The 25,620-nt window shown below is 48.7% G+C and overlaps 1 protein-coding gene across 6 annotated transcripts in view; it reads left to right on the forward strand.

The window, feature by feature from the left end:
- The window catches only part of RIPOR3 (RIPOR family member 3), a 131,550-nt gene that overhangs the window by 38,425 nt on the left and 67,505 nt on the right, over nt 1-25,620 (forward strand). Inside the window, exon 1 of one of the 6 annotated variants that reach the window (XM_069952307.1) lies at nt 22,361-22,488. The exons of the other annotated variants lie outside the window; for them this stretch is intronic. The gene's annotated coding sequence lies outside the window, so the exon portion shown is untranslated. Of the gene's footprint in view, nt 1-22,360; nt 22,489-25,620 lie in introns of those variants that run through there. 6 annotated transcript variants of the gene reach the window in all.

The raw sequence follows: 25,620 nt of genomic DNA on the forward strand, positions 1-25,620 counted from the left end.
TAAGCGCCAAGGGGAGAGGGAGATGGGGGAGTCTCAGGAGCCTCGCGCAACTGTGGTGACCTCTGACCTCATCCCTGAGGCCAATCTTACTGCTGAGGCTCTGAGGGACAGTGATCTGGATGAGGAGATCTGGAGGATTCGGAAAGAAGAAGGTGCCATCTCTTCACTGTCCTCCCATGGTGAGAGCGCGGATGAGGATAGTGGGAGATGGGTGGAGCACAAGCGGGGTACTAAAAAGAATAAGAAAAGGGGAGATGTAAGATCTTCTCCCACCCCCCAGATGCCAAAGGAAGGTACAACCATCCTCCCTCTGATTGGTCTCTCAAACCGGTTCCAAACCCTCCAAGATATTTCCTCCTCAGAGGTGCAGGAGGCACAGGGTGAGGTTACGGTTGGTGCAATGACGGAGGGGCCTGCAGGGGACGTCGAATCCTCTCTCCCTGGGGAACGTATTTCCTTTGGGGGGAGGATCTGCCCAGAGTCAGAGGACGAGGAAAATGTAAATAAAGGGGAAATGGATACATCTGTTTCACTAAAGAGGGGTAAACGATCGTCAGATGAGGAAAGTGGCCGGCAGGATGCAAAGGATAGTGGGAAAAAGAAAGCCGTCTAACTCAAACACCCATGATGGCGGCACCCATTGTTTTTTTTGTTTTTGTTTTTTTCAAAAGTTTGTGTATTGTGATTGTCTTTGTATGTTTGTATAAATTGTATATACTGTATATATTATATGTGTTGTGTTTGCACCTGGGGTTGGGGTTTAGTGATAGGTTGGGTGGTGGGTAAAAGGGGGGAGGGGGCTTCTGTGGGACTTTGTTGGGACTTTTATATATATATATATATAAAATCCTGGGCTGGTTCATGGACGTCCGTGATCATGTACTGGGGGCATGGGATGCGGGACCAGCTCAGGGCCAAAAAAAAAAAAAAAAAAATAAAAAATAAAAAATAAAAAAAAAAAATATTAAAAAAAATATTATATGTTTAGTTTAGTTGTAGGTTATTATTTTGTATTGTGTCTTGTTTAGTTTAAGTTTATTTGTGTAATGATGTCTTGTTTAGTTGGTGTTGGTTTGTATAGAATTGTGTCTGTGGTATTAGGTTGTGCACAATGCAACTGGGCCAGGGGGTTATTTATATAGGTGTATAGTATATAGTGGTGTATTGTATATAGGTGTGTATATAGTAGTGTATATAGGTGTGTTTATAGGTGTAATATAGGTTTGTATATAGTAGTGTATATAGTTTATTAATATGTTTAGCTAAATAGTTTATATTGTGTATATATTGTATATAGGTATATGGGTGTATATATTGTATATAGGTATACGGGTTGTTTGTGTGGAAGAATGAGTGTGGGGATGGACCGGTGCTTTATGTTATGGTTTCATTCTGTTTTTGTCATTTTTCTGTTTACTGTTGTAACGCCCGGAGTAGTGGATCCACTGGACCGGCACCAGCGATGGCACAAACCTCACCAGGGAGCGGAGTCTAAGGGGCCGCTGGTTTTCACCAGAGCCCGCCGCAAGGCGGGATGGACTTGCTGCGGCAGGCGACCCCCAGGTCGCTACCCCTGGCTTGGTTGCTGGTGTCGGCAGGCGAGGCGTGGCAGGAGATGGCACAGGCAATAGTCTGCAGATGAGAGAGCACGTGACAGGCTGGACACGGGAACAGGTGGAGTGACAGGGGAACAGGAACCAGGAACAGGGACTTGGGACCAGGTAACGGACAGGACTCAGGAACAGGGACTTGGGACCAGGTAACGGACAGGACACAGGAACAACAGGGAGCTGGGCCAAACGCTATGGGAAGCATGTAGAGGCTCCAACACTAAGGACAGGGCATGCTGGGATTTATAGGGGAGTGATTGGGTGCAACTACCAATTAGGAGCGCACTGCCCCTTTAAATCTGAGACAGCCGGCGCGCGCGCGCCCTAGGAGGCGGGGACGCGCGCGCCGGCCGGCACAGCGGGAGACAGGAGCGTGGAGAGGTGAGGCGCCCCCCGGGGCCGAGATGACAGCAGCGCCGGGTCCCCGACTATGGACACCGGCTGCTGCATAGGGCAGGTAGCGGTCGCGGCGGCGGCCCGGAACGCGGGACGCCGCCGCGGCCGTAACAGTACCCCCCCCCTTTGGCCTCCCCCTCTTTCTTGCCTGCAAATGGCACAGGAAGCCACAAAGTCTTTGACATCTTGGGATAGGCTGGGCCACCAGTAGTGGCGAGAGATCCGTTGGCCGGTCTTACGGACTCCCGGGTGCCCGGCCTCCAACGAGGAATGTCCCCAGTTCAAAATACCTTTTCGAAGCGCAGGGTGAACATGAGTCTTTCCGGGGGGTACTCTCTGAAGAGTGGAGGTGACGACTGGTACTAGGCGATCAGGCGGTATAACGTGGCAAGGGACCTTCTGTAAGTTCTTCCGGTGGTGAGAGGATACGACCTTAGTCTTGGGTACGGGGAGAGGGTACACCTCGGCAGAGAAGGCATCCGCCGAGTCTTGGTCTTCTGCCGGTAGGCCGGATAGAGGCTTGGCCGGGACAGGAAATGACATAATACACTTGGTCTGAGGTGACTTGAGACACTGGTGGGAACAGTCCTGACCCCAACTGAGAATCTCCCCGGTTCTCCAGTCCACCTGAGGGGCATGTTTTTGTAGCCACGGGAGTCCCAGGAGGACCGCGGGGGAAGAATGGGGCAGGACGTAGAAGGATATCTCTTCTTGATGTGAAGGACCCACCTGGAGGACTAAAGATGCGGTCTGGTAGTACACACGGTCGGTAAGAATTTCGCCTGTGACCGAGGAGATAGTCAGGGGCCTGGCTAGTCGGGTCACGGGTAGCCGCCATCTTTGGACCAATGTTGCCGCAATAAAACTGCCTGCTGACCCAGAATCGAGGAAGGCAGTAGTCTGATGATTTTGTCCTGAGGGAGTCCGGATGGAAACTGGCATAGACAGACTTGGAATGGTGGCATTCACACCTAGGGACACCTGTCCCACCGGACCTAGGTGCGAGCATTTTCCGGATGTTTGGGGACGTAGGGGACATCCCAGCCGGAAGTGATCGGAACCCCCGCAATAGAGACAGAGATTCTGCTCCAGGCGCCGGATTCTTTCATCAGGCGTCAGGTGAGCCCGTTCCACCTGCATAGGAATCTCAGGAGAGGGTTGGGACATCGAAAGGTCAGGATTCTGGAAAACTGGCGCCAGCTGGGGATGGCGACGGGAACGGGTTAGTAAATGTTCATGCCGAACCTCCTCCTCCCTCTCCGAAAAACGAGTATCAACTCGGGTGGCCAGTAGAATGAGTTCGTTCAGGGAGGTAGGCAGGTCTCGGGCAGCGAGCACGTCTCTCACACGACTAGACAGGCCCTTCTTGAAGGTGGCCAATAGGGCGGCCTCGTTCCAGTCCAATTCGGCTGCCAGGGTGCGGAACTGGATGGCGTAGTCACCAACAGAGGAGCTGCCTTGAGAGAGATTGAGGAGAGCAGTCTCGGCTGAAGAAGCACGGGCAGGTTCCTCAAAGACGGAGCGAAACTCAAATAGGAAGGCCCGGAGATTGGCAGCAACTGGATCATCACGGTCCCACAGTGGCGTGGCCCAGGCCAGGGCTCTACCTTCTAATAGGCTGATGATGAAAGCCACTTTAGAGCGCTCGGTGGAAAACTGACTACTCAAAAGTTCAATGTGCATGGTGCACTGAGTCAAGAATCCTCTGCACAACTTAGAGTCCCCAGAGTACTTGCTTGGGAGGGCCAGTCGGAGTGAAGAAGAAGCGTCAGGAGGTGGTGTGCGCTGGGCAGTAGTCTGCTGCTGTAAGGCGGCAGTGAGTTGCTGGATCTGCTGTGACTGTTTCTGGATTTGTTGCGCCTGCTGAGTGACCACTCTGGCGACGTCACGGAGATCGGGCACCTCGCCGGGATCCATGGTTGGAGCCTACTGTAACGCCCGGAGTAGTGGATCCACTGGACCGGCACCAGCGATGGCACAAACCTCACCAGGGAGCGGAGTCTAAGGGGCCGCTGGTTTTCACCAGAGCCCGCCGCAAGGCGGGATGGACTTGCTGCGGCAGGCGACCCCCAGGTCGCTACCCCTGGCTTGGTTGCTGGTGTCGGCAGGCGAGGCGTGGCAGGAGATGGCACAGGCAATAGTCTGCAGATGAGAGAGCACGTGACAGGCTGGACACGGGAACAGGTGGAGTGACAGGGGAACAGGAACCAGGAACAGGGACTTGGGACCAGGTAACGGACAGGACTCAGGAACAGGGACTTGGGACCAGGTAACGGACAGGACACAGGAACAACAGGGAGCTGGGCCAAACGCTATGGGAAGCATGTAGAGGCTCCAACACTAAGGACAGGGCATGCTGGGATTTATAGGGGAGTGATTGGGTGCAACTACCAATTAGGAGCGCACTGCCCCTTTAAATCTGAGACAGCCGGCGCGCGCGCGCCCTAGGAGGCGGGGACGCGCGCGCCGGCCGGCACAGCGGGAGACAGGAGCGTGGAGAGGTGAGGCGCCCCCCGGGGCCGAGATGACAGCAGCGCCGGGTCCCCGACTATGGACACCGGCTGCTGCATAGGGCAGGTAGCGGTCGCGGCGGCGGCCCGGAACGCGGGACGCCGCCGCGGCCGTAACAACTGTTTAGTTCTGGTCAGATATGGTGTGTTATTTTTGTATTTATTGTTATGTTTAAAATTTAATAAAAGAAATACAGGATGTAACTGAGGATCAGTAATGTAATGTATGTACACAGTGACCCCACCAGCAGAATAGTGAGTGCAGCTCTGGAGTATAATACAGGATGTAACTCAGGATCAGTAATGTAATGTATGTACACAGTGACCCCACCAGCAGAATAGTGAGTGCAGCTAGGTAGTATAATACAGGATGTAACTCAGGATCAGTAGTAATAATACATGTAGAAGTGAGTTGATGTCACCTATTTTTGACTCCCCCGTGAAGTCTGGATGATACATGTATGACCCTCGTCTATATATTTTGTGGTAATGATCCCCTCCCCCACCTGCCTGAGCTGCATTATACACTGGAAAGTATATAAACTATTTATTATTAGGATTTTGTCTCCTATAAATCACTGGTTTATCTGGTAAACAGGCCGGACGCCAGGACAATCCATCCTGAGAGCCGCGCTGTATGATCCAGATGAGCCGCCCGCTCTAAATCATTGCACATTTTCCTTCTAATAAACATGCAAACACTCGCGGCCATTGTGCAGCGTGTAAGGCTTGTGTTCTTTCTGGTGTTTTCTATTATAATCGCCTGCAATGTATTCACGTATTATTTGGACTGCATTCCGTATGGGGATAATAGGGCCGGTGTCTGTGGATGTTACAGTGCTGATCCTGCTGATGCCCAGTGCCATGGATTAATTTGGCTAAAATCTAATCTACTGGTTTCAGATAGTTATATAGATTTGTATTTTACTTCTATTTAAAAATCTCAAGTCTTCCAGTACTTATCAGCTGCTGTATGTCCTGCAGGAAGTGGTGTATTCTCTCCAGGCTGACACAGCGCTCTCTGCTGCCACCTCTGTCCATGTCAGGAACTGTCCAGAGCTTTACCTTGTATATTATCTTTACTGACAAACCAGTATACTTTACACCAATTTTCTCAGGAGGTGCTACACCTAATGCAGTTCTACCATGCTGAATGTATGTTACCACAATTTTATATCTATATAATATACCGAATGTTATTCCTGTTGTTTCTAAACGTTAACTATACTGTTGGCACTAAAGTCAGTGCTTATAGATTTTCTCTTTTGTAATTTGTTCTTAAAAAACCTAATAAAAACATTGAACCAGAAAACCTCTCCTGCTCTGAAACTAGTTAATTTGAAAGAAAAAGAGTATTCTATTAATGGGGGGAAACACAGGAGCCTCCATATCTGTACTACACAGGACATAGGTGGGATTGATGTGTAGTCTATGGGGCCGTTGTGCACGGTGGGGAAAGATACCACTGGAGATGTCAGACACCAGATTCCCAATGTGAACATGTCCTGAGCGTCCGGCCTGGTTATGGACGTCTCATCTCACGTTATACATTTGTGCTCGTTTGCTTCATCGGACACAAGATCAGATCCGACCCCATAGAGCCGGACTCAGAGCTTTTATGTGGTGATCTGTTTGAGTCTGTGATGGTCTTCCATGCCCCCTGGCTGCTTCACATCAAAGTCTCTGTATCCCTGGCGTTGCAGCGGTCATTACCCTATAGAGATGACACAAGCTTCTTCCTCTCACCCCAGGATCTTTGGCCTCTTGTCAAGGCTTTTGGTCAGTGACCTTAATGCATCTGAACTGACATAGAGCAGTAATAAGATGGTGGGAAGAGCTGTGCTCGCCGCCCTTGGCTGTCCTCTACACAAACCCTTCTCACACTGACTCTTGGAGAAGTCGTCTCCCGACTCCCCTTGTGTTGTTCCAGTAACAGGATTCGTACTCGTGGTTACCCCGACTCCGCCAGAACTGCTGCAGTATGTTCAAGGGCTTACTGACAGAGCCGAGAGGTTTAATCTGTGTATTAAGCATCTGTCATCACAAGTGGCACTGCGGTTACTGATCCTGCGGCTGGGTGGATCCCGGGCGCTGCGAAACCAACACTCCCGTATAACGATTCACATCTCCCAGCGCCTCCTGCACTCCGACCTGTCACCCATCTGCTAAGCCTCTGTCATGGAATATGACAAACAATGCATGGGATCGGGACACCTCTTCTCCAGGTATCCCTGGATTTATAATTTACTTATATATAAATAATCTCCAGTCTTCCAGTACTTATCAGCTGCTGTATGTCCTGCAGGAAGTGGTGTATTCTCTCCAGTCTGACACAGTGCTCTCTGCTGCCACCTCTGTCCATGTCAGAGCAGGGGAGGTTTTCTGGTTCAATGTTTTTATTAGATTTTTTTTTTAAGAACAAATTACAAAAGAGAAAATCTATAAGCACTGACTTAAGTGCCAACAGTAAAGTAAACATGTTTGTACAACAAGCTAACATAGGGGTTAACAAAGAAACAACAGTAGTAACATTTGGCATGTGGATATAAAATTGTGGTAACATACATTTAGCATGGTAGCGAGCACTGTGTCAGCCTGGAGAGAATACTCACTTTCTGCAGGACATACAGCAGCTGATAAGCACTGGTCATTCATACCGTCTGCTTACTGGCAGGACCCATAGACAATGGAGGCCTGACCACCACTCTGTCCACCAGAGGATTCAGGACCTGATAAGGGGGGGGGGGGGGGGGTTTGTAGGTGTTTATGGTCGGACAATCCCTTTAATCTGACCATACATTTCAGATAGTTAATGTCCAAATACTTAAGGCCCTATTACACGAAGCAATTATCGGCTGTTACCAGCGATAATCTTCTTGGTTATAGAAGACAACAATCAGCCGACATGCACAATGTTGGCTGATCGTTGTCTATCAACATGTTGAAATGTCAACAATCTAGGAAGCAGTGATATCAATAGGAGCAGAACACCGCTATCTTCTATGGGCTGCTCGGAGGTTGGTTATTAATGTATCGTTGTTGTATTAGTGACTTATATCTTGTGACTTATATTTTATGTGCCGTTTAAGTGATTTGATCACTTCCCGACCGTTTTATTACCTGCACCATCTCTAAGGGGAGATTGTTACTTCTGCTGGGTCACGCGGAGCATTTGTCTTCTACCAATAATCTGTTGGTGTAATAGGGCCCTAAGGCCCTATTACACTAAGCAATTATCGGCCGTTACGGGCAATAATCGTCTCGATAATAGAAGACAACGATCAGCCGGCGCGCACGATTTCGGCTGATCGTTATCTATCAACATGTTGAAAAGTCAACAATCTTAATAGCAGCGATATCAATAGGAGCGGCGTCAGCAGAACACTGCTATCTTCTATTGGCTGCCCGGAGAATCCAACATGGCCCCCCTGCTCTTACCCACTCGCTGTCAGTACATGTAGTAGCGCCGGCAGTGAGTGGGGAACGAGGACAGGTTGGCGCTCGCTTGCTCCATGAGCAATAGTAATGGAGAGTGCCCTTAAAGTGTCATTGTCATCATTGAAAACATCGTAGAGACAGGCCAAAAGTTTAATTATGAACCACACTCATCACATGACACCGAGCGGGCATAGGACGCACTGTAGTGTGGCCTTCTCCCAGCTTGTTCTCCTGATCAGTACAGACTTGGACCAATCAACACATTCGACATCTCTCTATGATGTCTCTAGTTTTCTATGATGACAGTGACACTTTAAAGAGGTTACCAAGTATGAAATGGCAGCTTTCTTCCAGAAACAGCGCTACGTGTCTACAGGTTTAGTCTGGTATTGCAGCTATACTTCATTGTTGTGAATGGGCCTGAGCTGCAATACCACATCCAGCCTTTGTACAGGATGGCGCTATTTCTTATGGAAAGCAGCCATGTTATTCCAGTCCTTGACAACCCCTTCTCCTTTGTCTAGTGAATGTCTGACTACCTGCGTATTCTTCACACATCTAAACATCCTTCTATAGTCATTAATCCCCGACTCCCCACTAGGATGAATAGTGGCGTCAGTCACAGACTCGGAGGAGCCGCTGTTCTATAGGAACAAGATGGCTCTCTGGAGACCAACAGGAAACGTTTTACTTCTTACAAGTTTGTTTATGGCCATTGTATTCAGATGAGAACAATCTGTATGTAGCGTTACCAGAGCAGCCATCTCTTACAGAACGCCGACTCTTTCCACGCGGACGCAGTTTTTTTTCCAGCGCATGAGCCAAGATAATTACAGAGCACTAACTAAGATGGCGGTGCCAAGAGCGGCTGCGTGCACCTCACCCCGCACCTCCACCAGGCGGCTGCTCTTTTTATTGGCATCCAATCAATTAGAGGGGAGTCAGGAAAAACCCTTTAAAGGTTACTGCACTTCATTTAATGGTTTTGGCAGGAGGCAGGCTCCATACCAGACGGCCATTTGCAGGGTGAGAGAAAGTTTTGGGGGGGAGGAGGAGGGGGGAGGAATCTACTTTTGCCTTGAAGATGTTTTTTTGATATGTTCTCAAACTGGCAAAGTGGCGGCAGCTAAAAGCCTCAACAAAGCGGCAGTGAGAGCGCTGCTCCGGAGCCAGCCAGGGCCTGTGATTTGTGAGGCCTGGTAACATAGAGCCTGATAGAGTTACAGGCAGGGGTTGGATATAAGCGATAGAATACTCGCTGTAGGAGTGCTGATTCTTCTCGCTTACTGTCAGACTACAACGTCTACAGCCGGGTTATTACATACACTAATCTGTAGGTGGATATGAACCATAACGGCCGGGGGTTATTACATATACTGATCTGTAGGCGGATATGAACCATCATGGCCGGGGGTTATTACATACACTGATCTGTAGGCGGATATGAACCATAACGGCCGGGGGGTTTTTACATACACTGATCTGTAGGTGGATATGAACCATCATGGCCGGGGGTTATTACATACACTAATCTGTAGGTGGATATGAACCATCATGGCCGGGGGTTATTACATACACTGATCTGTAGGTGCATATGTACCATCATGGCCGGGGGTTATTACATACACTGATCTGTAGGTGGATATGAACCATCATGGCCGGGGGTTATTACATACACTGATCTGTAGGCGGATATGAACCATCATGGCCGGGGGTTATTACATACACTGATCTGTAGGCGGATATGAACCATCATGGCCGGGGGTTATTACATACACTGATCTGTAGGCGGATATGTACCATCATGGCCGGGGGTTATTACATACACTGATCTGTAGGTGCATATGTACCATCATGGCCGGGGGTTATTACATACACTAATCTGTAGGTGGATATGAACCATCATGGCCGGGGGTTATTACATACACTGATCTGTAGGCGGATATGAACCATCATGGCCGGGGGTTATTACATACACTGATCTGTAGGCGGATATGAACCATCATGGCCGGGGGTTATTACATACACTGATCTGTAGGCGGATATGAACCATCATGGCCGGGGGTTATTACATACACTGATCTGTAGGCGGATATGTACCATCATGGCCGGGGGTTATTACATACACTGATCTGTAGGCGGATATGAACCATCATGGCCGGGGGTTATTACATACACTGATCTGTAGGCGGATATGAACCATCATGGCCGGGGGTTATTACATACACTGATCTGTAGGCGGATATGAACCATCATGGCCGGGGGTTATTACATACACTGATCTGTAGGTGCATATGTACCATCATGGCCGGGGGTTATTACATACACTGATCTGTAGGTGCATATGTACCATCATGGCCGGGGGTTATTACATATACTGATCTGTTGGGGGATATGTACCATCATGGCCGGGGGGTTATTACATATACTGATCTGTTGGGGGATATGTACCATCATGGCTGAACAGCCAATATATCTGGGAACACCACAGCTAGCTAGACCCACTACTGGGAGGACGGGTCACTACATGGCAGCTATTTATATCAAGCAACATGCTACCCTCCACCCGCTGCAAAACTACAGTTCCCATCATGCCTGGACAGGAACTGTCCAGAGCAGTAGAGGCTCTGGGGATTTGCTGCTGCTCTGGACAGTTCCTGACATGGACAGAGGTGGCAGCAGAGAGCACTGTGTCAGACTGGAGAGAATACACCACTTCCTGTAGGACATACAGCAGCTGATAAGTACTGGAAGACTGGAGATTTTTAAATACAAATAAATTGCAAATCTGTATAACTTTCTGAAACCAGTTGATTTGAAAGAAAAATAATTTTGCCAGCATTCCCCTTTAATGTGTCTCCATGAATTTTAGAAATGGCTTCAGTTCTCATGGGGGCTTTACATTCTTACTTGTAGACTGAGGATATAAATATATGATGTATTTATGGATATATATATATATATATAGACAGTATGGACATGGGTTGTGCGCCCCCTATGTGTCCTGGCCTTACCCTGTGAAGCCTGTGAGTCCTTCCAGCAATGCCTTGTGTGACTATGTTCAGCCTAATCCTCCTGGTTCATGTATATACTGGCACTATTTCACTTAGTAGCAGGGAGAAGAGTCATCCTGCTTTGTATACTAGGATGTGGTGCTAGCGTCCATGGTCGTCCAGCGTTATAGAGCACATACGTCTGGGATGTCATGAATGTTCATCCGGTTCCCCCACGTCCGCGAGGTCTGTAATAAGCTCATGTTTTCTCTGGACGGCAGTGTGTAAGCCGCCTTCTAAAAGACAGAACTTTGGCTCACCTTGGCCCTGCAACATGCTGTTTGTCCATTTGTAGCCATGTTGGCTCAGAGATTTACTATTGAAGTGTACAGAGAAACCGTCCTGAGGTTATCACAATGTTCAGTGCCGGTTACATAATGCTCTGTGAGAGGAACAGATGGCTCACGTCTTATGTTTCTGCATAGAGCAGTAATCTGCAACCTGGGACTGATGCAGCAAATGCAAAACTTTCATTTCCAGCATATCCTGGCATCATGTGGATGTGACTGTGAAACCGACCACCTACCTAACCATTGTACTGGCAGTGCACAGTCAGTGTTGCACAGGAGTGATCACTGTTTCAGGTGGTGCACAGTCAGTGTTACATAGGATCGATCACTGTTTCAGGTGGTGCACAGTCAGTGTTACATAGGATCGATCACTCTTTGTGGGGTTGCACAGTCAGTGTTACATAGGATCGATCACTCTTTCTGGGGTTGCACAGTCAGTGTTCTACAGGAGCAATCGCTGTTTGTGCGGTGTGAATGTTGCACAGGATTGATCACTTTTCTGGCGATGGACTGTCACTGTTGCACAGGAGCGATCACTGTTTCTGGCGGTGTAGTGTGAGTGTTGCACAGGATCGGTCGATCACTCTTTCTGGCAGTGCACAGTCAGTGTTGCACAGGAGCGGTCGATCACTCTTTCTGGCAGTGCACAGTCAGTGTTGCACAGGAGCGGTCGATCACTCTTTCTGGCAGTGCACAGTCAGTGTTGCACAGGAGCGGTCGATCACTCTTTCTGGTAGTGCACAGTCAGTGTTGCACAGGAGCGCTCGATCTCTCTTTCTGGCAGTGCACAGTCAGTGTTGCACAGGAGCGGTCGATCACTCTTTCTTGCAGTGCACAGTCAGTGTTGCACAGGAGCGGTCGATCACTCTTTCTGGTAGTGCACAGTCAGTGTTGCACAGGAGCGGTCGATCACTCTTTCTGGTAGTGCACAGTCAGTTTTGCACAGGAGCGCTCGATCACTCTTTCTGGCAGTGCACAGTCAGTGTTGCACAGGAGTGGTCGATCACTCTTTCTGGTAGTGCACAGTCAGTTTTGCACAGGAGCGCTCGATCACTCTTTCTGGCAGTGCACAGTCAGTGTTGCACAGGAGCGGTCGATCACTCTTTCTGGCAGTGCACAGTCAGTGTTGCACAGGAGCGGTCGATCACTCTTTCTGGTAGTGCACAGTCAGTGTTGCACAGGAGCGGTCGATCACTCTTTCTGGTAGTGCACAGTCAGTGTTGCACAGGAGCGGTCGATCACTCTTTCTGGCAGTGCACAGTCAGTGTTGCACAGGAGCGGTCGATCACTCTTTCTGGTAGTGCACAGTCAGTGTTGCACAGGAGCGGTCGATCACTCTTTCTGGCAGTGCACAGTCAGTGTTGCACAGGAGTGGTCGATCACTCTTTCTGGTAGTGCACAGTCAGTGTTGCACAGGAGCGCTCAATCACTCTTTCTGGCAGTGCACTGTCAGTGTTGCACAGGAGCGGTCGAGAACTCTTGCAGGCGGTGCACTGTCAGTGTTGCACAGGAGCGGTCGAGAACTCTTGCAGGCGGTGCACAGTCAGTGTTGCACAGGAGCGGTCGAGAACTCTTGCAGGCGGTGCACAGTCAGTGTTGCACAGGAGCGGTCGATCACTCTTGCAGGTGGTGCACAGTCAGTGTTGCACAGGAGCGGTCGAGAACTCTTGCAGGCGGTGCACAGTCAGTGTTGCACAGGAGCGGTCGATCACACTTTCTGGTAGTGCACAGTCAGTGTTGCACAGGAGCGGTCGATCACTCTTTCTGGTAGTGCACAGTCAGTGTTGCACAGGAGCGCTCGATCACTCTTTCTGGCAGTGCACTGTCAGTGTTGCACAGGAGCGGTCGATCACTCTTGCAGGCGGTGCACAGTCAGTGTTGCACAGGAGCGGTCGAGAACTCTTGCAGGCGGTGCACAGTCAGTGTTGCACAGGATCGATCACTCTGGTGGTGATTTGATTAATGTTGCTGCCCTGAGCAGGGAAAGTCACCAGGTGCGCCTCACTGTACAAAGGCACAGCACGCGTCTGAGATTTAGACGCTGAGCCCCATCTATCAGTCACTAGGGGAGCAGGAGGTGTTCCAGGACACTTCAGGGACAGGGCGACTCCTCTTTGACAGAAATAAAGTGTATTTTTTACCATTTTAGATGCTGAGCAGCTAAAGCAGTGGTGCTGTGTGTCTCCTCATCATCAGTAGATTGCATTGTGTTACTCAGCTGACGGGTTCCCTTTAAGCGTCTCCATGGTGTTGACTATGTCAGGATTCTATGATTCATCTTTGATGTTTGTTTCTTAATACTTGGGATTTTCCGATGTATGCGTCCGTAGCTTGCACAACCATCATCGCTTACGCTCAAACGTCTTGTATTTTTTAATAGTTCCCCAGGAATGTGTACAGGGAACCGTCCATCTGCTTCGGATAAAAGATTAATTTGCTGTAAAGCTATGAAATGCCATCACATCGCTCTCCGAAATCTCTGCGCAGAGACCGGACCCTGAGCCAAGAGTCTGCACCTTCCCTGCCTGATGTATAGTCACAGCGGCAAACGGTCTCCGCTTTACAAGTGTCACGCTCCTCGCCATTATTACTCTGACACGTCTGAAACAGTAATGGCAATGGTTTTTGGATGTTGCTATACAAGCAGAAGCAAGTTATTGCTCTAAACTTCTCACTCGTATATGTGTATATAGGAGAAAGGGTATTTACATGTATACATATAGCTATGACAACCAGAATGAAACCCTCTATTCCTCATACTACATAACTGTAAACCTGTTATGTCAGCATATGCTTTAATGGGTTTTCTACCTAAAACAGCGCCCCTCTTGTACTTGTAGTTTGGATGTTGGTATAGCAGCTATGTTCCAATAAAGTGAATAGAGCTGAGTTGTAATATCACACACAACCTGTGGATTGGGGGGGGGGGGTACTGCTTCTGTATTCAACTTGCTCATAACTCACAGTAGCGTTAACCAATTATTTTTCATAGTTCTAAGGATGGATATTTTTTACCCATGCATTTCTTCCGCTCACTCATCTCCTTTGTTAATGTGTCTTGTGTTCTTACATCTGATAATGCATCAGAGCAAACATCAAGCCATGAGGAGGAAAGAGCTGCCTGTAGAGCTCAGAGACAGTACTGTGTGGGGGAGGAAAGAGCTGCCTGTAGAGCTCAGAGACAGGACTGTGTGGGGGAGGAAAGAGCTGCCTGTAGAGCTCAGAGGCAGGATTGTGAGGAGGAGGAAAGAGCTGCCTGTAGAGCTCAGAGAAAGGACTGTGTGGGGGAGGAGGAAAGAGCTGCCTGTAGAGCTCAGAGACAGTACTGTGTGGGGGAGGAGGAAAGAGCTGCCTGTAGAGCTCAGGGACAGGATTGTGTGAGGAGGAAAGAGCTTCCTGTAGAGGTCAGAGACAGGACTGTGTGGGGGAGGAAAGAGCTGCCTGTAGAGCTGAGAGACAGGACTGTGTGGAGGAGGAAAGAGCTGCCTGTAGAGCTCAGAGACAGGACTGTGAGGAGGAGGAAAGAGCTGCCTGTAGGGCTCAGAGACAGGACTGTGTGGAGGAGGAAAGAGCTGCCTGTAGAGCTCAGAGACAGGACTGTGTGGAGGAGGAGGAGGAAAGAGCTGCCTGTAGGGCTCAGAGACTGGACTGTGTGGAGGAGGAAAGAGCTGCCTGTAGAGCTCAGAGACAGGACTGTGTGGGGGAGGAAAGAGCTGCCTGTAGAGCTGAGAGACAGGACTGTGTGGAGGAGGAAAGAGCTGCCTGTAGAGCTCAGAGACAGGACTGTGTGGGGGAGGAAAGAGCTGCCTGTAGAGCTCAGAAACTGGACTGTGTGGAGGAGGAAAGAGCTGCCTGTAGAGCTCAGAGTAAGGATTGTGAGGAGGAGGAAAGAGCTGCCTGTAGAGCTCAGAGTAAGAATTGTGAGGAGGAGAAAAAAAGCTGCCTGTAGAGCTCAGAGACAGGACTGTGTGGAGGAGGAAAGAGCTGCCTGTAGAGCTCAGAAACTGGACTGTGTGGAGGCGGAAAAAGCTGCATGTAGAGCTCAGAGTAAGGATTGTGAGGAGGAGGAGGAGGAGGAGGAGGAAAGAGCTGCCTGTAGAGCTCAGAGACAGGACTGTGAGGAGGAGGAAAGAGCTGCCTGTAAAGCTCAGAGACAGGACTGTGTGGGAAAGGAAAGAGCTGCCTGTAGAGCTCAGAGACAGGACTGTGTGGGAAAGGAAAGAGCTGCCTGTAGAGCTCAGAGACAGGACTGGGTGGAGGAAGAAAGAGCTGCCTGTAGAGCTCAGAGACAGTACTGTGTGGAGGAGGAAAGAGCTGCCTGTAGAGCTCAGAGACTGGACTGTGTGGAGGAGGAAAGAGCTGCCTGTTGACCGGCCAAAGGGGCTTCACCTAATGCTAAGGAACTGCTCTGAATAATGGTGAGGACGGAGATTATAGGGATTACTAGAAAATGTACCCGGCGCTGCCCAGGTATAAAGTGTCAGTGTGTTAATTAGATTTGTTCTAAGGTGCCCAGGAGGCCAAGCTAAAGGTATTGCTTCATCTGAGTTAATCAGTGGAATTAGTGTATACCTGTAGTGCATAGTTGGAGGGGTTCTGTATACCCACAATGTATAGTTTTTAGGGGTCTCGCATATCTGTAGTGCATAGTTGGAGGGGGCTGTATACCTATAGTGTATAGTTGGGGGGGGGTCCTGTATACCTGTAGTGTGTATTTGGGGGGGGGCTGTATACCTGTAGTGTATAGTTGAGGGAGGTCATGTATACCTGCAGTATACAGTTGGTGAAGGTCCTGTATACCTGTACTGTATAGTTCGGGGTCCAGTATACCTGTAGTATATAGTTGGTGCTGTATACCTGTAATGTATAGTTGGTGGAGGTCTTGTATACCTGTAGTTTATAGTTTGAGGGTCCTGGATACCTGTAGTGTATAATTGGTGGAGGTCTTGTATACCTGTAGTATATAGTTCGGGGGTCCTGTATACCTGTAGTAAATAGTTTGAGGGTCCTGTATAACTATAGTATAGAGTTGGTGGAGGTCCTGTATACCTGTAGTGTATAGTTTGGGGTCCTATATACCTGTAGTATATAGCTGGTGGAGTTCGTGTATACCTGTAGTATATTTGGGGTCCTGTATACCAATTATTTTTCATAGTTCTAAGGATGGATATTTTTTACCCATGCATTTCTTCCGCTCACTCATCTCCTTTGTTAATGTGTGTTGTGTTCTTACATCTGATAATGCATCAGAGCAAACATCAAGCCATAAGGAGGAAAGAGCTGCCTGTAGAGCTCAGAGACAGTACTGTGTGGGGGAGGAAAGAGCTGCCTGTAGAGCTCAGAGACAGGACTGTGTGGGGGAGGAAAGAGCTGCCTGTAGAGCTCAGAGGCAGGATTGTGAGGAGGAGGAAAGAGCTGCCTGTAGAGCTCAGAGAAAGGACTGTGTGGGGGAGGAGGAAAGAGCTGCCTGTAGAGCTCAGAGACAGGATTGTGTGGAGGAGGAGGAAAGAGCTGCCTGTAGAGCTCAGAGACAGGACTGTGTGGAGGAGGAAAGAGCTGCCTGTAGAGCTCAGAGACAGTACTGTGTGGGGGAGGAGGAAAGAGCTGCCTGTAGAGCTCAGAGACAGTACTGTGTGGGGGAGGAGGAAAGAGCTGCCTGTAGAGCTCAGGGACAGGATTGTGTGAGGAGGAAAGAGCTTCCTGTAGAGGTCAGAGACAGGACTGTGTGGGGGAGGAAAGAGCTGCCTGTAGAGCTGAGAGACAGGACTGTGTGGAGGAGGAAAGAGCTGCCTGTAGAGCTCAGAGACAGGACTGTGAGGAGGAGGAAAGAGCTGCCTGTAGGGCTCAGAGACAGGACTGTGTGGAGGAGGAAAGAGCTGCCTGTAGAGCTCAGAGACAGGACTGTGTGGAGGAGGAGGAGGAAAGAGCTGCCTGTAGAGCTGAGAGACAGGACTGTGTGGAGGAGGAAAGAGCTGCCTGTAGAGCTCAGAGTAAGGATTGTGAGGAGAAGGAAAGAGCTGCCTGTAGAGCTCAGAGTAAGAATTGTGAGGAGGAGAAAAAAAGCTGCCTGTAGAGCTCAGAGACAGGACTGTGTGGAGGAGGAAAGAGCTGCCTGTAGAGCTCAGAAACTGGACTGTGTGGAGGCGGAAAAAGCTGCATGTAGAGCTCAGAGTAAGGATTGTGAGGAGGAGGAGGAGGAGGAGGAAAGAGCTGCCTGTAGAGCTCAGAGACAGGACTGTGAGGAGGAGGAAAGAGCTGCCTGTAAAGCTCAGAGACAGGACTGTGTGGGAAAGGAAAGAGCTTCCTGTAGAGCTCAGAGACAGGACTGTGTGGGAAAGGAAAGAGCTGCCTGTAGAGCTCAGAGACAGGACTGGGTGGAGGAAGAAAGAGCTGCCTGTAGAGCTCAGAGACAGTACTGTGTGGAGGAGGAAAGAGCTGCCTGTAGAGCTCAGAGACAGGACTGTGTGGAGGAGGAAAGAGCTGCCTGTTGACCGGCCAAAGGGGCTTCACCTAATGCTAAGGAACTGCTCTGAATAATGGTGAGGACGGAGATTATAGGGATTACTAGAAAATGTACCCGGCGCTGCCCAGGTATAAAGTGTCAGTGTGTTAATTAGATTTGTTCTAAGGTGCCCAGGAGGCCAAGCTAAAGGTATTGCTTCATCTGAGTTAATCAGTGGAATTAGTGTATACCTGTAGTGCATAGTTGGAGGGGTTCTGTATACCCACAATGTATAGTTTTTAGGGGTCTCGCATATCTGTAGTGCATAGTTGGAGGGGGCTGTATACCTATAGTGTATAGTTGGGGGGGGGGGTCCTGTATACCTGTAGTGTGTATTTGGGGGGGGGCTGTATACCTGTAGTGTATAGTTGAGGGAGGTCATGTATACCTGCAGTATACAGTTGGTGAAGGTCCTGTATACCTGTACTGTATAGTTCGGGGTCCAGTATACCTGTAGTATATAGTTGGTGCTGTATACCTGTAATGTATAGTTGGTGGAGGTCTTGTATACCTGTAGTTTATAGTTTGAGGGTCCTGGATACCTGTAGTGTATAATTGGTGGAGGTCTTGTATACCTGTAGTATATAGTTCGGGGGTCCTGTATACCTGTAGTAAATAGTTTGAGGGTCCTGTATAACTATAGTATAGAGTTGGTGGAGGTCCTGTATACCTGTAGTGTATAGTTTGGGGTCCTATATACCTGTAGTATATAGCTGGTGGAGTTCGTGTATACCTGTAGTATATTTGGGGTCCTGTATACTTGTAGTATAGAGTTGGTGAAGGTGCTGTATAACTGCATTATAGAGTTGGTGTAGGTCCTGTATACCTGTAGTGTATAGTTTTGAGGTCATGTATACCTGTAGTGTATAGTTTGGGGTCCTATATACCTGTAGTATATAGTTGGTGGAGTTCCTGTATAGCTGTAGTGTATAGTTTTGGGGTCCTGTATACCTGTAGTATATAGTTGGTGGAGGTCCTGTATACCTGAAGTGTATAGTTGGTGGAGGTCCTGTATACCTGTAGTATATAGTTTTGGGGTCCTGTATACCTGTAGTGTAAAGTTTGGGGTCCTGTATACCTTTAGTATATAGTTTTGTGGAGGTCCCGTGCACCTGTAGTGTATAGTTTTGGGGTCCTGTATACCTGCAGGGTTGTATTTACCCGTATGGCAGTGTTATTCAGTCACAGTGTGTCGGTATTGGTCATGTCTGGTATGGCGGTGTTATCCAGTCACAGTATGGCGGTATTGGTCAGGTCTGGTATGACAGTGTTATCCAGCACAGTATAGCGGTATTGGTCAGGTCTGGTGTGGCGGTGTTATCTATTTACAGTATGGCGGTATTGGTCAGGTCTTATATGACAGTGTTATCCATTCACAGTATGGCGGTATTGGTCAGGTCTGGTAAGGAGGTGTTATCCAGTCACAGTATGGTGGTATTGGTCAGGTCTGGTATGACAGTGTTATCCAGCACAGTATGGCGGTATTGGTCAGGTCAGTTTGGTATACCTGTAGTGCCCTGTATATACATGTACTGTATAGTTGGAGTAGGGGGTCCTGTATACATGTACTGTGTAGATGGAGTAGGGGGCCCTGTATACATGTACTGTATAGATGGAGTAGGGGGCCCTGTATACATGTACTGTATAGATGGAGTAGGGGGCCCTGTATACATGTACTGTATAGATGGAGTAGGGGGTCCTGTATACATGTACTGTATAGATGGAGTAGGGGGTCCTGTATACATGTACTGTATAGATGGAGTAGGGGGTCCTGTATACATGTACTGTATAGATGGAGTAGGGGGTCCTGTATATACATGTACTGTATAGATGGAGTAGGGGGTCCTGTATACATGTACTGTATAGATGGAGTAGGGGGTCCTGTATACATGTACTGTGTAGATGGAGTAGGGGGTCCTGTATACATGTACTGTATAGATGGAGTAGGGGGTCCTGTATACATGTACTGTATAGATGGAGTAGGGGGTCCTGTATACATGTACTGTATAGTTGGAGTAGGGGCTCCTGTATATACATGTACTGTATAGATGGAGTAGGGGGTCCTGTATACATGTACTGTGTAGATGGAGTAGGGGGTCCTGTATACATGTACTGTATAGATGGAGTAGGGGGTCCTGTATACATGTACTGTATAGATGGAGTAGGGGGCCCTGTATACATGTACTGTATAGTTGGAGTAGGGGCTCCTGTATATACATGTACTGTATAGATGGAGTAGGGGGCCCTGTATATACATGTACTGTATAGATGGAGTAGGGGGTCCTGTATATACATGTACTGTATAGATGGAGTAGGGGGTCCTGTATATACATGTACTGTATAGATGGAGTAGGGGGTCCTGTATATACATGTACTGTATAGATGGAGTAGGGGGTCCTGTATATACATGTACTGTATAGATGGAGTAGGGGGTCCTGTATATACATGTGCTGTATAGATGGAGTAGGGGCTCCTGTATATATATGTACTGTATAGTTGGAGTAGGGGGTCCTGTATACATGTACTGTATAGTTGGAGTAGGGGGTCCTGTATACATGTACTGTATAGATGGAGTAGGGGGTCCTGTATATACATGTACTGTATAGATTGAGTAGGGGGTCCTGTATATACATGTACTGTATAGATGGAGTAGGGGGTCCTGTATATACATGTACTGTATAGATGGAGTAGGGGCTCCTGTATATACATGTACTGTATAGATGGAGTAGGGGGTCCTGTATATACATGTACTGTATAGATGGAGTAGGGGGTCCTGTATATACATGTACTGTATAGATGGAGTAGGGGGCCCTGTATATACATGTACTGTATAGATGGAGTAGGGGGCCCTTTATATACATGTACTGTATAGATGGAGTAGGGGCTCCTGTATATACATGTACTGTATAGATGGAGTAGGGGGTCCTGTATATACATGTACTGTATAGATGGAGTAGGGGGTGCTGTATACATGTACTGTATAGATGGAGTAGGGGGTCCTGTATATACATGTACAGTATAGATGGAGTAGGGGGCCCTGTATATACATGTACTGTATGGATGGAGTAGGGGGTCCTGTATATACCTGTACTGTATAGATGGAGTAGGGGGCCCTGTATATACATGTACTGTATAGATGGAGTAGGGGGTCCTGTATATACATGTACTGTATAGATGGAGTAGGGGGTCCTGTATATACATGTACTGTATAGATGGAGTAGGGGGCCCTGTATATACATGTACTGTATAGATGGAGTAGGGGGTCCTGTATACATGTACTGTATAGATGGAGTAGGGGGTCCTGTATATACATGTACTGTATAGATGGAGTAGGGGGCCCTGTATATACATGTACTGTATAGATGGAGTAGGGGGTCCTGTATATACATGTACTGTATAGATGGAGTAGGGGGTCCTGTATATACATGTACAGTATAGATGGAGTAGGGGGCCCTGTATATACATGTACTGTATGGATGGAGTAGGGGGTCCTGTAAGGAAAGAGCTGCCTGTAGAGCTCAGAAACTGGACTGTGTGGAGGAGGAAAAAGCTGCCTGTATACTGTATACTGTATGGAGTAGGGGGTCCTGTATACCTGTACTGTATAGATGGAGTAGGGAGTCTACCAGTTATTACTGTGGATGTTGTGAGGCAGCTTCCCTAGCAACCATTGCTCCCTGTGAAAATGACAGCAGTAATCCTATTGGTTGCTAAGGCTCCAACTGCCGTGTCTGCTGCAGCTAATTATATCACCTGTGTTTGCAGTGAGGAGATTTTCCCATTCATCTCTATGGGGCGTCGCTCTTCCCCCTCCCCCTCCCCTCCTGTACATCTGGTGGGGACGGGACCTTCGCAATAACCTTCCCGGGCACCCAATGTATCTGTGTGCCAAATTTGGGGTCAAGCGGTTCAGGCGTTTGGAAGTCTATAGAGGACAGACAGACAGACAGACAGAAGGACAGACTTAGATTTTTATGATATAGATAAGCATTTCTACCATCCCGTCCTCCCTTATCATTATGGGTTATTGCGGTCAGAATGATGGGGATGAAGGGATCAGTGCTGAAGACTATCCCAATGCAGTGTATAGAGTTGATGTCGTTCTGCAGTTAATGGATAGGATGAGATCATGGCGTTAGGGCTGTGAAGTCGTGTCCTGGGGCCATGGCGTAGACAGACGTCTCAGTAAAACGCAGTTCTGGGCAGCTGGGGTCACGTCGGCAGTTCCTGGAATTAAAGACATTGGCAAAATAAAGTAAAAGCAAAGTTTCTATTACAAAGTTCCTTTCTTTGTTTTATAACTGTGTAGGTTTATATATCCAGGGTTTACAGCTCTCCCTTCTTACTGCTGTCCCTGCTGGGTTGTTTGTGGGCAGGAGATGGCTATTATGTGGCTTTCTGCCCCGCTCTCTAGATAAACTCCACTTATTGTAACCACTTTCTGGAACTTTTGCTGTCGTCCTTGATTATCTCCGTTTGGCCAAACTTCCTGCAGTGAATGTCGTGTAACCGCTGGAGAGATGGGGGATTATTATTAGCTGTAATATTCCCGGCTCATTTCCTATCTGTCACAGTAGGGAGAAGACATTGTGAGGGATATGCTGGCAGGAAAGGCTTTATGGACCCAAAGCGAAAGTTATTGCACCAAATGTGTGCGTCCCCTCCGCCAGCCACAGGAGGGTCTGTAAGGTAAGAGTGTGGGCAGTAGATGAGGAGGCTATGTACATATGAGGTGGCATAGGCTGTGTATGTAATACTGGATAAAAAGTTATTTCTATAGTGTTCTATGTGGAGATTGAATCTCTGTGGTCTCTACTGCAGCTTTATACTTCTCTATATCTCACCTGTTTAATATCTGACCTAAATACATACATAGGTGTGAGGTGCAGCAGCTCCTTTCTCTCCACGTCTGTAACATACCTCATTGTGCTCAACCCTGACAGCTATGTCCAGTGTGACTGGAGAAAACACACTGTAGAGATAGTCCGGGGGATAGTACAAAGAAGGATGGGAACATTACACATTTACCCAAAAGTATGAAAGATCCAACCAAAGCAGCAAAAACAAGACAAAACCAGCCAAAAATCCCTGTGGTTGTGCAATAAGATAGGGAGCATTACACAAGCCGTTACCTCCTGGGGCTGCGAGATTGATGTCCTCATAGAGACAACAACAATAGGAAAACTCCAAAAATATCCAACTAGAGAGGAAAAAATAGCGATAAACAAACCAGAACCACCCCCCCCCCTCCCCTAATGGACCCAATCTGTGACAGCTGCTGCAAGTGCACGATGGAGAGAAACCAGCTCACGTATCTGCAAAGAATCAGGTGGAGAGAAGACTGCTCACGTATCTGCAAAGATTCAGGTGGAGAGAAGACTGCTCGCATATCTGCAAAGAGTCAGGTGGAGAGAAGACGGCTCACGTATCTGCAAAGAGTCAGGTGGAGAGAAGCCGGCTCACGTATCTGCAAAGAATCAGGTGGAGAGAAGCCGGCTCACGTATCTGCAAAGAATCAGGTGGAGAGAAGCCGGCTCACGTATCTGCAAAGAATCAGGTGGAGAGAAGACTGCTCACGTATCTGCAAAGAATCAGGTGGAGAGAAGACTGCTCACGTATCTGCAAAGAATCAGGTGGAGAGAAGCCGGCTCACTTATCTGCAAAGAGTCAGGTGGAAAGGAACCGGCTCACGTAAATGCAAAGAATTAGGAGGAGCTAAATTATTATTATTTTTATTAGTTATTTTTAATGTGTCTGTGATTCCAGAGCGCTGTACAAGTGATAGATGTGACACACAGGAATAGTACAAGGTCAAAGGACATTACATGAATAAGGTGAATAGTAGACTGATACATGGGTATACCCTGCTCTGGAAGGCTTACATAGGGAGAGAGGCCCCTGCCCGCCAGGTATTACATAGGGAGAGAGGGCCCCTGCCCACCAGGGCTTACATAGGGAGAGAGGATTCTGCCCGCCAGGGCTTACATAGGGAGAGAGGCCCCTGCCCGCCAGGTATTACATAGGGAGAGAGGCCCCTGCCCACCAGGGCTTACATAGGGAGAGAGGCCCCTGCCCACCAGGGCTTACATAGGGAGAGAGGCCCCTGCCCACCAGGGCTTACATAGGGAGAGAGGATCCTGCCCGCCAGGGCTTACATAGGGAGAGAGGCCCCTGCCCGCCAGGGCTTACATAGGGAGAGAGGATCCTGCCCGCCAGGGCTTACGTAGGGAGAGAGGACCCTGCCCGCCAGGGCTTACATAGGGAGAGAGGCCCCTGCCCGCCAGTGCTTACATAGGGAGAGAGGACCCTGCCCACCAGGGATTACATAGGGAGAGAGGAGCCTGCCCGCCAGGTATTACATAGGGAGAGAGGAGCCTGCCCGCCAGGTGTTACATAGGGAGAGAGGAGCCTGCCCGCCAGGTATTACATAGGGAGAGAGGAGCCTGCCCGCCAGGTATTACATAGGGAGAGAGGACCCTGTCCGCCAGGGCTTACATAGGGAGAGAGGCCCCTGCCTGCCAGGGCTTACATAGGGAGAGAGGAGCCTGCCCACCAGGGCTTACATAGGGAGAGAGGACCCTGCCTGCCAGGTATTACATAGGGAGAGAGGACCCTGCCTGCCAGGTATTACATAGGGAGAGAGGACCCTGCCTGCCAGGTATTACATAGGGAGAGAGGACCCTGCCCGCCAAATGTGCAGTTTAAAAGACTGTAAAATCAAAGTTGACCCCCAAGGCAGCAGATCTAGGGGATGGGGGACAGAGTGCAGCCATTGATTGCGATTGACAGATTACACGGTGGGGTGGAGCGAGATGGGGGAAAGATGTTGAAGTACTTGTCGAGTTTTAACAAGCGGGAGGAGGAGAAGGAAGATATAACCGATGGACACTCTGGAATCCTGGATAGCAAAGAGGTGACATCTGGACCAGAGAGGTAGATCTGAGTGTCATAACTATAGAGGTGGTACTGGAAGATGGAGAAGAGGCCTAAGGACAGAGCCTTCGGGGACACCAATAGTGGGGGACGAGGAGAGGAGGTGGTATGGAGTGAGAGACACAAAGTGCGGTTGGAGAGGTAAGAGGAGATCCAGGAGAGGGCTGAGCTAGTGACGCCAAGGGATAAAAGAATTTGTAGGAGGAGAGAATGGCCAAGTGTCAAAGGCAAAAAACAGGTCAAGAAGAAGGAGCACAGGGTATTAGAGTGAGGCTTTGGCAGTTAGTAGGACATTGGCCACTTTGGTGGGGGCAGTTTCTATGGAATTGTGGGGGAAGAAACCAGATTGCAGGGGATCGAAGAGCGAGTTGCATGAGAGGTGGGAGAACAGTTCAAGGTTCTCTACACTGGATTTGACCTTTGCTCTCAGTGACCTCATCACATTATTGTGCGGGGAGCGATGGATTAGGATTTTGCCTTGGAAGTTTCCTTATTTGTAGGAATGATCAGCGAGTCTTATTGTGTAACATCCGCGCGGGCAGCTGATATCCTACAAATGTCACATATTTCTCATTGCTTCTGATGGTTGGGATGAGGCACAGTATTCCCAGGTCTCCACTTCCTGGAGGAATGCTCTTATAGCGGAGCTATGCAGATGGATGGTGCTGCTCATGTTCTGCATACCTTCTCCAGGCCTAATAAATAACACCGAGAATGGGACGTCCTCGCGGCATGTGACCTCTGGTTCCCACACGCGCTCCAGTGAACAGATGTGTGCGTTCCAGCCAGGCCATCATCCCCTGCTATAGACAGATGTGATCTGGGGGGGGGGCCGCACTGTAGTCTGAATACTGATCCTATAATAGCATATGGAAGACTTCACCTAAT

This window comes from Dendropsophus ebraccatus, chromosome 14, assembly GCF_027789765.1.
Source record: "Dendropsophus ebraccatus isolate aDenEbr1 chromosome 14, aDenEbr1.pat, whole genome shotgun sequence".
In the NCBI taxonomy this organism is placed as follows: Eukaryota; Metazoa; Chordata; class Amphibia; order Anura; family Hylidae; genus Dendropsophus; species Dendropsophus ebraccatus.